The sequence below is a fragment of the Onychomys torridus genome, chromosome 5 (assembly GCF_903995425.1).
Source record: "Onychomys torridus chromosome 5, mOncTor1.1, whole genome shotgun sequence".
Classification (NCBI taxonomy): Eukaryota; Metazoa; Chordata; class Mammalia; order Rodentia; family Cricetidae; genus Onychomys; species Onychomys torridus.
Genome location: NC_050447.1, coordinates 118,547,636 through 118,560,290, shown reverse-complemented (window position 1 = coordinate 118,560,290; position 12,655 = coordinate 118,547,636). Strand labels below are relative to the sequence as shown.

The window sequence follows — 12,655 nt, the reverse complement described above, 5'->3', positions numbered from 1 at the left end:
AAATACAGGAGCCTATGGGAGACATTTCACATTCAAATAAAAACAATTATATCCTTCAACCATGTTTAGCATAGCACACAACACTTGGGAAAGCCCACAAGTACTTGTTGAAGGAGTAAGTGAAGGAGCAGGCCCTGCTCTCTTACTCAGTCCACACCACAGTACTTCCTGCTGTCCGGGAGGCAGACAGTCTTACCGGAATAAGTTAGTTCTAAGACTATCATCACTGGGATTTAAGAGCATGCTGATTACCCAGCCCAAACAGCTTCCTTTGCAGGGCAGTACCAGTTCTGCCTAGGTCTACAGTCTTCACTTCATAAGCGTGCTGAAACCCTTCATGAGTGTTTCTCTGGTAGATTTACAGAGTAAAGACAAAATTAAAATATCTCTGCTTTACTGTGAAATGCCAGGAATACTGGAGTAGTTTGAAGATTCATTAGAGATGCATTTTTCAGTTAAAGAGCAGAGTCAGTTATGTGCTCCTGAGTCCACAGTTCCCTTCTATTCCCTTGCTCTCTTGGTGAGGCATCATTATATCATCCTTCAGACGGTTTCCATTCGCCCCCAGTTACTTGCTCCACAGCTGCTCTGGCTAGGCCTCCCCAGGCTACCCCCTCTCCTCCAAGCATTGACCTTAAGAAGCTCAACTTCAGACTTCAAAGGGGATGGGATGCCTTCATTTCTGAGGAACAGACAGGTGTGCCACCTCTACAATGTGTGTTGAATTTCTACCCTGCGAACCAATGCAACAAATGATGGTTGTGGACCTTCTGTAAACCCAGAGCAGCATTAGGCACATCTGTCAGGACTGAGATGGTTCGAAAAGCCTATGACCTTGCAAGTTACAAAGCAGCTTCCATGGCTGCCTGTAATGACTCCCATTGGGAGCACTGTTACCTATTTCTGACCCATTTGCTCACCATTACTGTTTGGACCCTAAACATGTGCCAACCCCCACTCTCTGTTCACCTTGTTGTCTCTTGGGTCTCAGAGGAACAATTGGGTGGGAATAGATATCACAGCTTCTATCGTAGTGCTTGAAATGGGGCGAGAAGGAACCTACCACATAAATGCACTATTAAAGATCATTTGAAAAATATAACCCATACAGACACACACACACACACACACACACAGAGAGAGAGAGAGAGAGAGAGAGAGAGAGAGAGAGAGAGAGAGAGAGAGAGAGAGAGAGACCCAGAGGAGTCTGACTGAGGAGCCCCAGGCTCCAGAGACAGTAACGGAAATATTACATTCAGTTTGTTCTTCCGCAGCTTATTTTGAAAAATCAAATATATATTGCACACTTAAGCTTTAGCTTAAAAGGCATACATCAAATAAATCATAAGGCATGCCTGGAATTTATGCTTCTCATTTCTCCTGCTATGGCTAGCTATCGTGGATGTGGCCAAATGGGGATCAACTTCACCAAATATTTCCCAACCTTTCTGCACAGTGAGGTGATCTAAGGATACCACTTTAATTTGAGTGTCAGAGTCTTCTGTGGACTTTCTAAGTCTTGTAAAGTTATATAAATACCAGCATCCATTTGCATGGGTACAAACTCAGATCAGCTGTAGAAGGGAAAAGAACATTAGGCTTCCACTTGGCAGGCCTCTGCAAGCATTGAATTTATGCATGCTGTAGCCTCCTAGTTTATATGCTGAAAGGGGCGGTGGGCGAAGAGGCAGAGTGTAAAACTGGCCATTTGCATGAAGCATTTGCAGGCCCAGGACAGCCTCTTTTGTATTCATTCCACTTTCATGGAAACATAAACCATCCTTTGCATGTTGATGGCCATGTGAGTTAGGTAGCTGCTTCTTTATAAGAGGAAAGCTTGCAGACAAAGGACAAGGGAGATTTGAGGTCAGGAGGGGGAACTGATGAGGTAACCAGGAAATGTGAACCTCAGTAGACAAGTGTAAGAGTAAATGACAAACTCATTCCAGAGCAAGCACCATGGTGGTATCATGATAGTGATTGTGTGTCAAAAACATCTACAGGCTGACATTTGATCAAAGACAACACAGAGAAAGGGCTTCTGAACTCCAGGCTGGTTGGAAATGTAAAGTTGAGAGATTATAAAAGTGCTGGAGAGAAACAACTCAAGGCTTAACAGTCAAGCAAATGTGGAGGGAGGGTCAACAGAACTGGACAAACCCTCTCAAGAAAATATTATTAGGGATTGAGACCAAGAACAGGTACTTAACCTGCCTGGGTACTATTGGACCAGCATGAGCCAGACTTAAGTCTGGAAGGCAAGATTGAGCTGAGTGTTTTTGTTATGGTTCCTACCAAAATGGGCATAATGGCTGTGCAGCAAGACAGGAAATAGGTACCCAACCCTACCCTAGTTGCTGGGATACTATGAGAAATAGTAGTCATCCACCCATAATAGGGTAGGGGAGTATCTTAGTTAGAATTTCTATTGCTGTTAAGAGACACCATGACCATGGCATGCCTTATAAAGGAAAACATTTAATTAGGGCTGGCTTACAGTTCAGAGGTTTAGTCCATTATCATCATGGTGAGAAGCATGGCAGCATGCAGGCAGACATGGTGCTGGAGAAGGAGCTGAGAATCCTTACATCTGGACCTGCTGGCAGCAAGATATGAAAGTCACACTAGACCTGGCTTGAGCATTTGAGATCTCAAAGCCCCCTCCCCCCACCAGTGACACACTTCCTGCAACAAAGCCACACCTACTCCAACAAGGCCACACTTCCTAATAGTGCCACTCCCTGTGAGCCTAGGGGGGCCATTTTTATTCAAACCACTACAGGAAGACTCATATACCAAAAATCCACAATGCAAGGTAAGTACTATAGCATATATATATAAATTATACCACCATGTCTGGGTACTACATACCTTTCTTATTCCCTTCATTTTTGCCAAAGAAGAAAAGATTGTATACTAGACCTCCCCAAGTTAAGAGAAACCCTTTCAATTAATGCTTTTTTTTTTAAGCCACTTTGTATCTATGTGTAGCCCTTGAGATGGTGCTGCAAAGCTTCTCATCTTTGCAAAGGCATTTTAGCCATCTGCTGATTAGTGATTAGCAGGAAAGGTGGTGTGTGTGTGTGTGTGTGTGTGTGTGTGTGTGTGTGTGTGTGTGTGTAAGAGCATCAAGTGGGCTCTAGTCGTGTCTCCAAAATCCTGATGTTAATTGTTTGCCAACATCCAGTACATTGTCTTCCTTGTTAGCATAGCTCCAAATTTGGTTTGGAACCCACTCCTTCCTCAAATGACACAGTGAGGTTGACAATATTCCTAGCTGAGCTCCAGGGCAAATTCTAGGCCATCTAAGCCAATGTGATGGTCTTGCCTATTCCCTCTTCCTGGGATTAGTGTGGGACTGAACTTGCCATCTTTGGTGACCAAAGAATTGTGGTAAGATCTTCAAGAAGACTGGGAAAGGTGTCATTGCTCCTAAAAGCAACCCACATGAAGATATGATATCTTCTTACTCTTGATGCGGCTGTGTCTGTGGGTGAAGAAAAAAGCATTGGCCAACCTCAGCCAAGGTAGGAGCTGGCAGCTGGAGACAGAGGTGATGTATGGATGTTGGTAAGATAGCATCTGGATCCTGGACCTGTTGAACCAGTAGATTTAGTAATCTTGAGTGTTTACTTCTGTGAAGTATTTTCAGTTAGCTTTGTTTCTGTCTCTTAGAGCTAAAACTCTTTTTGACTGAGACACACATTACTGTTTGGTTATGTCTTTGTAGACCATTCCACTTCAGAAACATGGGTATGTGGTGGGGTTAACAGGAGGCAGAGGTGTTTAATTTATCCCCTTGAGGTGATTCCCCTGACACTCCAAAACAGATTGGTAGGTATGTTCTCACAGCAACTCATCCATGCCAAAGACTTGCAAGTTTTCACAAAGGAGTCCTTGAAAGGAGAAGAACTTGCTTGGACAGTTGAGTCGATTGGTTCATCTTCTGCCTGCAGCTTTTAGACAGTAAAGACCTAGCGCTAAGATTTACGATGTTCCAGCCTTCTCTGGGTTACCTGGTGTCAGAGGTTACTCTCAGCAGCCTGTTACAATGTGGTGAAGAGACTGTGCCTTTCAGCAGCCAGACAGTTCAGAAAAAGAGAAACAATGTGTCCATGTACTTTAAAACCACATGTAAAAGTATAATAGAAGCATGGTGGTAAATGCCCGATCAGGAGACAATGGTGGACATTAGTGTCAGGAAAGTTGTAAATAAGAAGTCTGGACTCCAAGGAATACAAAAGCCTTCATCCACAAATACATGATGGTGATGCTTCAACCATTTGAGGGAAATGGTTCCCCTCTTCCCAGCTCAATATCCTGCAGAGTGGTCAAGGTGGGAAGAGAAAACCCTTGGTTGCAAGACTTAACCCATCCTGGAACTGTGACTAGGGGAGGCGAGGGAATGAGGAAAAGACAAATACGGAGATATAAGTATAGAAGAGCAGAGGTCAGATAGGCCGTGTGCACTCTGATGGAGCCTCACCGGCCCAGAACCTCAGTATGTTTATTAGGTACAGCACGGGGTTGGGGCTAGTGAGCCTCTGTAGGAAGCCGCACTTGCTAGTTTTTGCACACAATGGCCAGTTGTTCATAAACACCTGTGCTTGGACAGAGGAAGGCTTTGCCTTTCTGAACCTGACCTGGAGGGAAAGGCTTTGCCAATTTCCCGTGAGTCAGATTTCTTGGTCTTTGACATAGTCAGCTCACATCAAACAATACACATTCACTCCGAACTGCACTCACTCAGGACCTCACTCAGTCCCTACAGGTATACAAAATAACTTATGTAAATGGGATATTATTTGTGCCTAATTGCCATGTCAAACTGTGCTAGGGTGAAATTTGTTTAAATGTCAACTACTGTGACCTTTACAGTAATAGACGTTGGGATCTCATCTTAGAGAAACCACTTTCACGGATGTCCTTTCCTCGGGGTTCTTTGGAACATCCTCAACATATAACATGGAGTTCTACTGCTATCTTTGCTGTGTAGATGAGCAAAACAGGGCCTTAAAGATGAATATAAATGGTTTAATAAAGTATTCAAGCTCACCCAGGTGGCAAGTAGTAAGGCCAGGGTCTGAGTTCAGAATCTGTTTCTTCACACTTCCCCAAAAAGGTCTTAAGAGCTCTCTATGCTCTATAATTTGTTCATCTGTCCTCCACACGTATACCTCCTTCTCAGTTCTATAAATGGAGGGAAGTTTTTGAAAACTACAGCCCTTGGCAAACCTAGCATATGGCGGGTTTTATAAGTCTTACTGGAACACAGCTACTTCCGATTGTCTCTGTACAGCCTGTGGCCGCCTTTGCAATCTGATGACAGAACTGAGTTGTTGGAATAAACCTGAGATCTACAAAAGCTCAAAGGTTTACTATGTGATTCCTTTAAAAAATATCTCTGACTTGCCAGGAGTGGTGGCACACGCCTTTAATCCCAGCACTCAGAGGTGGAGGTAAGTGGATCTCTGTGAGTTTGAGGCCAGCCTGGTCTACAGAGTGAGCTTTAGGACAGTCAGAACTTTATAGAAAGACACAGTCTCAAAAACCAAAACAAACCAAAGCAAAAAATGTGCTGACTCATTCTGTTTCTTTTCAAGGCATGATGTTTCCCAGCCAGAATCTGTACAGCACCTACTAGAGGGATTTGCAAAACATGTTTTCATTTATTTATTGAGTGTATGTGAGTGTGTGTGTGTGTGTGTGTGTGTGTGTGTGTGTGTGTGTGTGTATGTGTGTGACCCTCCTGTGTTGGGATTCCTGTGGACACCAGAAGAGGGTGTTGGAATCCCTAAAATTGAAGTTACAGGTAGTTGCAAGCCACTGGACATGGGTTCTGGCAACTGAACTCGGATCCTTTAGAAGAACAAAATGTGCCCTTACCAGCTGGTCCCTCTCTCCAGCCCTTAAACTTTTCTTACTATGGGATTCTGTAAGTGCCAGGATGTGTCCAAATCCTCAAATATTGACTCTCTGATTTGTTCTTTACCTGTCCGGCAAACATTTTTGTTGTTGTTGTTGTTCTCCTTTTTCCAACGTGGTCATGTTTGAAGAGAGTCAAGGTGTCCTTTCCCATCCATGAATATACAGCATCAGCCACGCTTGAGCAAGTGGGTAAGTTCCAGAGGCAGCGCTGCCAGAGATGTAATCACACAGAAGTGTAGTTTGACTAATTCTGTGTGGGCACAGAGAGCTCATTTAAGAGGGTTTAATGGGAACACTATGACTAGCTTGGTAATGTTGTTAGGTTAAATGTTTGTTTGGGAATTTTGTGCCTATGGCAATTTCTACTCTACCTGGTACCACAATGTTGCTTCAAACACTTGCTCACAGGTATTGAAAGCACACAGAAAAGCCATTTCATATCAAATCACTAGTTTGCTGTCCTGGGCGATCAAAAAGGTACCTCATTATGCCGATCTACAAATTTGGGACTTTTTTTTTCTTTCAGGAACTCATAGTAAAGTAATATCATGAATCACTGAGAGGGTGGATATCTGTTTGGACACTTTGCCAATATCTAGTCACCTCTTTGAGAACATTCTAGAATATTCCATTTCATAAAGCATAGAAAGATGGCACTTAAGGGTGAAAGGAAATGTACTAAAGAGAGAATCTTCCATGCAAATGCTTCTTTTTCCAACATATTTGCATAATAGATATTTATTCTATAATTAAATATCCTGGTTAGATTTAACTGTCAACTTGACACAGCCTAGAATCTTCTGAGAGGAGAACTTCAATTGAGAAATTGCCTAGATCAGATCTGTCTATGGGATTGTCTATGGGGGACTGTCTTGATTGTTAATTAGAGGAGTCCAGCCCACTGTGGGTGGTACTATCTCTAGGCAGGTGATCCTCAACAGATTAAGAAAACTAGCTGAATATAAACCAACATGTAAGCTGACTGGCAGACAGCACCCTATATGGTTCCTGAGGTACTTCTTTGGCTGTGAAGTGAGTCCCTTGGTTGGAGGTAATGCTTTGTGAAATAGCAAACAGGCCTGCCTTCTTCAAGTTCCTTGCCTTAACTCCCCTCATTGATGAACTGTGACCTGGAATTGCATGTCCTCTTCTAATTAACTTTTGGTCAGATTGTTTCATCACCATAGAAATGAAGCCAGAATCTACAGAATGGGCCTTAGTGTACACTTATTCACCAGAACTCCCTTGTCTTCTCAAGAAGGTTGTTGCAGGGAAAATACATGAAGATGGGCCAGTCTACACTGACAGTTTTTACAAAGTCTGAAAACAAGCAGTCCTTGGCCCTACTCAAGCATGGTTTCACAGTTGTCGCTCGGTGCCCACCAGCTGCTCCACAATGGACACCTGCAAGTGCACCTCTCAACCTGCATCACATAGTCATGTCAGACAAAAAGATCTGCTATTGCCTGTCTCATTCCAATGCATTATCCTGAAACCACTGCACAAAACCACAGTTCCTGTTAGAAGGAATATTCTGAGTTTACAAACATTCATTATTCACAACCTGAGGCTGCTGAGAAATTGGTTAGAAGCAAGTCTTCTTGGAGAAGCTAGTACTTGTCAGTAAAAAGACAGTGTTATCTCTCCCTTTGGGAGGTTTGCTAGTAATGGTCATGGACATCAATGACAGTCAAAGAATGACAGAGATTTGCAGTCATTACCAAACACCAGACTAGAGGCAGTCTTCACTCAGGTAACAGCCTGGAAAGGCAAGCAAGATGCTGTTCTTTTAACTTCTGATGGCTTTTGGTCTACAGGGAAGCTGATCCTATGGGAGCCCTTGTGAGCACAGTAACTCTCATCCTAGCGGCTGAGGACTAAAAGGGAAAGGGAGCAGATGTGAGCCACACTCCTTCGAATTGAAGTAGGGGCTTCTCTCCCACCCTTTGGATCCTGATTCTCCTTTCCCCACACCACACCTCCCAGCTGAGCAAAGGTCGGCGTCACTGGAGACCTCTTGCTCTCACAGTGTCGCCTCTCAGTTCCAAACATGCCGTGCAGACCAAGGCTGTGACTGTCCTTCTGGGGAGGCCCTGGCAGCTTGTGGCCTGAGCTTGTCAATCATCTGTAAGAGCTGAAATCCCTCAGGCGTCCAAGGTACTTACCGTTCTGAGTTTCCAAAAGACAGGGCTTGCACAGCAGCTCTCCCTTCCTGCATTTATATTCCAACCCCACAGCGCCTTTCCCAAGTGGCCCTCTGCTTATACTATTCTCTTGGACTTGCTTTCTGCCCTACTTGTTCCAGCTCTTCCCCCTTTTACATTATTCATTGCTTTTATTTCTCACTTAGCAATTTGCTTTCAATTTTATTCATGTTTTGATACCCATTTAACCCTACTTCTTATCTTGAAAAATGACTGTGCTGGAGTGGCCAGAGAAGGAAGAAATAAATAGCAAACTATCAATACTGTCCTTTTTTTTAAAAAAAAAAAAAAAAAAGAGTTCCTGAGTTTTTCTTTTTCATAACTACAACTGAGCTTGCCATTAGCCCAGGGCTGCTCACTGGCAAGTTGTACCTGCTTACACTATCTGATAGCCTGGTACCTGGGTCTCACCTCTAGAGATGCCATTTTAATCGGCTTGGGGGAAGACTTGGGCACTGAGAGTTTAAAAATCTCCTGGGTGATTCAGTTGTGCAACAGTGAAGGCTCGTCACCAGAGCAATGCTGTCTAGGAACCCTCTCCTTACTGGTTCAGCTCAAATCTTCCTTTAAGACTTCCCTATACATGGGAGCAGTTGGCTTCAAGTCCAAGCTCCATTATACTGTGTGTCTCTAGGCAATTCCTCCATCCACCTGCATTTCAGTCTCTTCATCAGCAAACGGGTCATACGGAAGCATCATAGTAAGGCTGGAGGTGTCCCCAGGCACCTACCTGCTGAATCGACTTTGGGCTTAGCACACCTGGTCTTCAGCACATCAAGAGGAGTCCACACTGCCTTCACTGACCACCAGTGTGTACCTTCCTATTCTCTGTAGGAGTCTGCAAGCCAGTGCCCTTCACCATTATCAGGTAGAGGGGCAATGAGGGAGAACAAAGCATAGGAACATATGGCCTGGCCTCCACTGTGAAACTAATAGGAGAGAAATGGGTCATCTAATTAAACTGCAGTGGTCTCTATCATTCTGCCTTCCTTCCAGTTTTGGTGAGATGACACCTCCACTTACAGGGGCCCTCCATTGAGAAGTACAGCCATTTAAAAGAAGAGAGGAGAGTTGTGTCTGTGGCACAGGCCTGCAGTCCCAGGGGAGGCCTGGGAGGCTGAGGAAGGATGATCACAAGTTCTGGCCTGTCTGGGCTACAGACTCCAAGGCAGCCTGGGCAAGTTAGGGAGACGCTATCTCAAAATTAGAAGATGCAAAAGAAAGGGGCTGAGGATGAATCTCAGTGGTAGAATAAGAGCCCTGGCACGTGAAACGCTGTAGGCTCCAACTTCATCAAAGAAGAAAGGGGGAGAGGAGGGCCAGGAAGGAGAGAGGAGGAAGAGAGAGGAGGAAGAGGAGATGACTTCTGAGTTATCCATGAACTTTCTCCCCAGGGTGTTGTTCCTTGTCCTTCTCTCTCTGGAACACCCACAGCTCGTTCTTTCTCTGCACACACTCTATGTTCTTCAATTTTTCTCCATCACCCTCATCACTGCTTACCATTATATTACCAGTTCCCTGGGAAAAGGATTTTATTCTTGTTATTTATAGTTATGTTCTATGTATGACTACAGAGAGAGAGAGAGAGAGAGAGAGAGAGAGAGAGAGAGAGAGAGAGAGAGAGAGAGAGAATGAGTGGCCCCACATTGCAATAACTCGTTCACATTGCTATGACCAGAGTACCTGACAGAAGCAATTAAAGCACCTGATTTGCACTTGCCATTTCAGAGAATTTCAATCCAACTTCCTCTTCACAGCTCCTCACTGGCAGTACTGTGCCCAGCTTAATTCACAGTGGCAGAAACTTGAAGAAGAGGTTCCTCACATCATGGCAAACCAGAACTAAAGGCTGGGTGCATCTTTCCAAGGTGGACCCCGAATATTCTGTCACATCCTAAGGGTACCAACGCCTCCTGAACAGCTATTGAGTAAGTATTCAATGCAGGAACCTGAGAGGGGCATTTCAGAGTCAAACCTTAACCATCCCTGGCCCTGTCCAGAGAAGACACAGCCAATCTTTGGCAATGGTGTTTCCTTAGCATCTGTTGTGTCCAGCCTTGGTTTTTTACTCTTCTTTCCTCCTTTGTGAGGATACTCTAGGCCCATGGTCCCCAGTGATCTTCTTACTTCCTCTCCCCACAAACCAATGCAGCAGATTCCATTCCAGCCTCGGCAGCTGTGCCTACTCATGGTCTCTGTGTGTATCTAGCTGCTCGACCTCTCACAATTACTTTTGAGCCAGCTCCACTAAAAGCTATCATTGGAATCAGATTTCTTATGTTCTCCCTGTTCCACATCTGTAGATTTTGTCCCTCTCAAGTGGCACTTAGGAGCTGGGCTAGGAGACTACCAGCTCTTTGGAGATAAACAATGTGAGCCAGGGAACTCCAACATGCAGGAAAAACAGGTGTGGTAGCAGGGAGTCACATGCCACCTTATCCAGGTTGACACAAGGACTTTTCCACGTCACCAGCATCTTTCTCTCTGCACAGCTGAGGCCACTTAAGACTCTGGGCAGCAACACCTCTTACCTTTAAGCTCAGGAGAATTCCAAAGGCTAGCTACAGCTGGGGGTCTAAAAAAGGGAATTCCAAGAAAAGTGTAGTCCTTACCCCAGTCTCCCACTCAACTTCACAATCCCAGGAGAATTTTCTTTCAGGCTTATCCAATCTTCCCCCTCCCCCAGATTCTTCCACTTTCTGGAAAATCTTACAGCCAGTAGGCAGCTCTGGCTTGCTCAGAAGCAAGTCCAGCCCCCTCCTCACCCAATCCATAAAGTCAGAATTATGTGCCATGGCTTAATTTCCCAGAAGCTGTTGCACATTGCTCTAGACTCAAGGGTCTAGGACTAAGAAAAGGAATTTTCTTTGAAAACAATTTTTGAAGGAAACTTTTAAACACTCTCTCCACACATCCTCTCCCCAGCCTAACTTTCAGGGAAACATGAGGCCATCAGGAATGTGGGTGGACATTTCTGTTTTCTCAGGGTAAGACTGACTTGGGAAAAAGTGAAGAGTGACAGGATTCTGGTAGATGAAATATTTTCAGACTTAAAGATGACTCAAGGCAGACTTCCTCATCCTGCCTCAAAGGAAAATGTACTCTCTCCATGTTATTTCCATATATTAATTAACTAATTAATGTATGTATTCATTTATTTTTGAGACAGAGTCTTGTACAGCCCAAGCTGGTTGGCTTCAAACTTATGAGCCTATTTCAATGTCCCCAGTGATGACAGGGCTTACAGGGCAGTTATCACCCCCCACACACACATCTGGCTTTCATTTCACTGTTTATGTCCTAACTCATTTTTACTCTTTCCCACATGCATATCACATTCTCAGAGGGCATACTTTTTCTGAGAAACATCAATGCTAAGGATCATGTGTTGTAGAATATCCCATTTTATTAATGTGGAGGGTTTGAATGAGAACAGCCCCCATAGGCAAATATATTTGAATGCTCTGTCCCTAGTTGGTGGAACTGCTTAGAAAGAATTAGGAGGTGTGGCCTTGTTGGAACTAGGGGTGGACTCTGGGGTTTTAAAAGCCCATGCCAGGCCCAGTCTCTCTCTCTCTCTCTCTCTCTCTCTCTCTCTCTCTCTCTCTCTCTCCCCATCTCTCTCTACCTCCTGCATGAAGATCAGGGTATAAGCTCTCAGCTACTGCTCTAGCACCATACCTGCCTGTCTGCCACCGTTCTCCCTGCCATGGCAGTCATGGACTGACCCTTTGAAACTGTAAGCAAGTCCCCAATTAAATGCTTTCTTCAATAAATTGCCCTGATCATGGTGTGTAGATGAACAGTCTTATTAAATAAGAAACACAGAGCCGACTACAGAGTTAAAAGCCCAAGAGGTCAGAGCAATAGCTAAGAGCTAAAAACCCTTTCTTATCCTTCACTGCTGCTGCTGTCCTTCCCCTCAGCAAGAGGCCTACTTCTTGTGTGTCTGCCCTTTTATTGACTTTCTCTTTTTATTGACTGTTCTGCCTTCTCATTGGTTGTAAACCCAACCACATGACCTCCTTGTCACTGCCCATCTATACAGACCTTCAGGTCTTCTATGGTTGGTATTGAGATTAAAGGCGTATGTCTCCAGGCTGGCTGTATCCTTGAACACACAGAGATTCACCTAGCTCTGCCTCCCAAGAGCTAGGATTAAAGGTGTGCACCACCACCACTGCCCAGCTTCTGCTATGGCTTGCTATTTGCTCTGACCCCCAGGCAACTTTATTTATTAACATACAAATAAAATCACATTTCAGTACAAATAAAATATCACCATAATGGTGTTTTGTCATGTCAATAGAAAAGTAACTAAGACAGGTAATAAGAACAAATTTCATATTATTCATTCATTACTCATTCATATTACACTGAGCAATGACTATGTACCACACACTGCACAGGACAGTGGGATACCATGCAGACCAAGGCCCTGCTGTCACCGAACTTAACATGCAGGCAATGGAGTCAGGTAATGGAGAGGAACCACCCAAGAGCATTACAGATTATGCTATGGA

General features: G+C 44.3%; 1 long non-coding RNA gene across 1 annotated transcript; it reads right to left on the bottom strand.

Annotated features, from left to right (window-relative positions):
• Window positions 1–2,549: 2,549 nt before the first annotated feature.
• LOC118583567 lies at window positions 2,550–8,172 on the bottom strand. Its single transcript, XR_004944959.1, has 3 exons — window positions 8,094–8,172; window positions 5,993–6,178; window positions 2,550–2,599 (listed from the first exon to the last, which is right to left on the bottom strand). It is a non-coding gene; the product is annotated as an uncharacterized LOC118583567 (long non-coding RNA).
• Window positions 8,173–12,655: the final 4,483 nt, after the last annotated feature.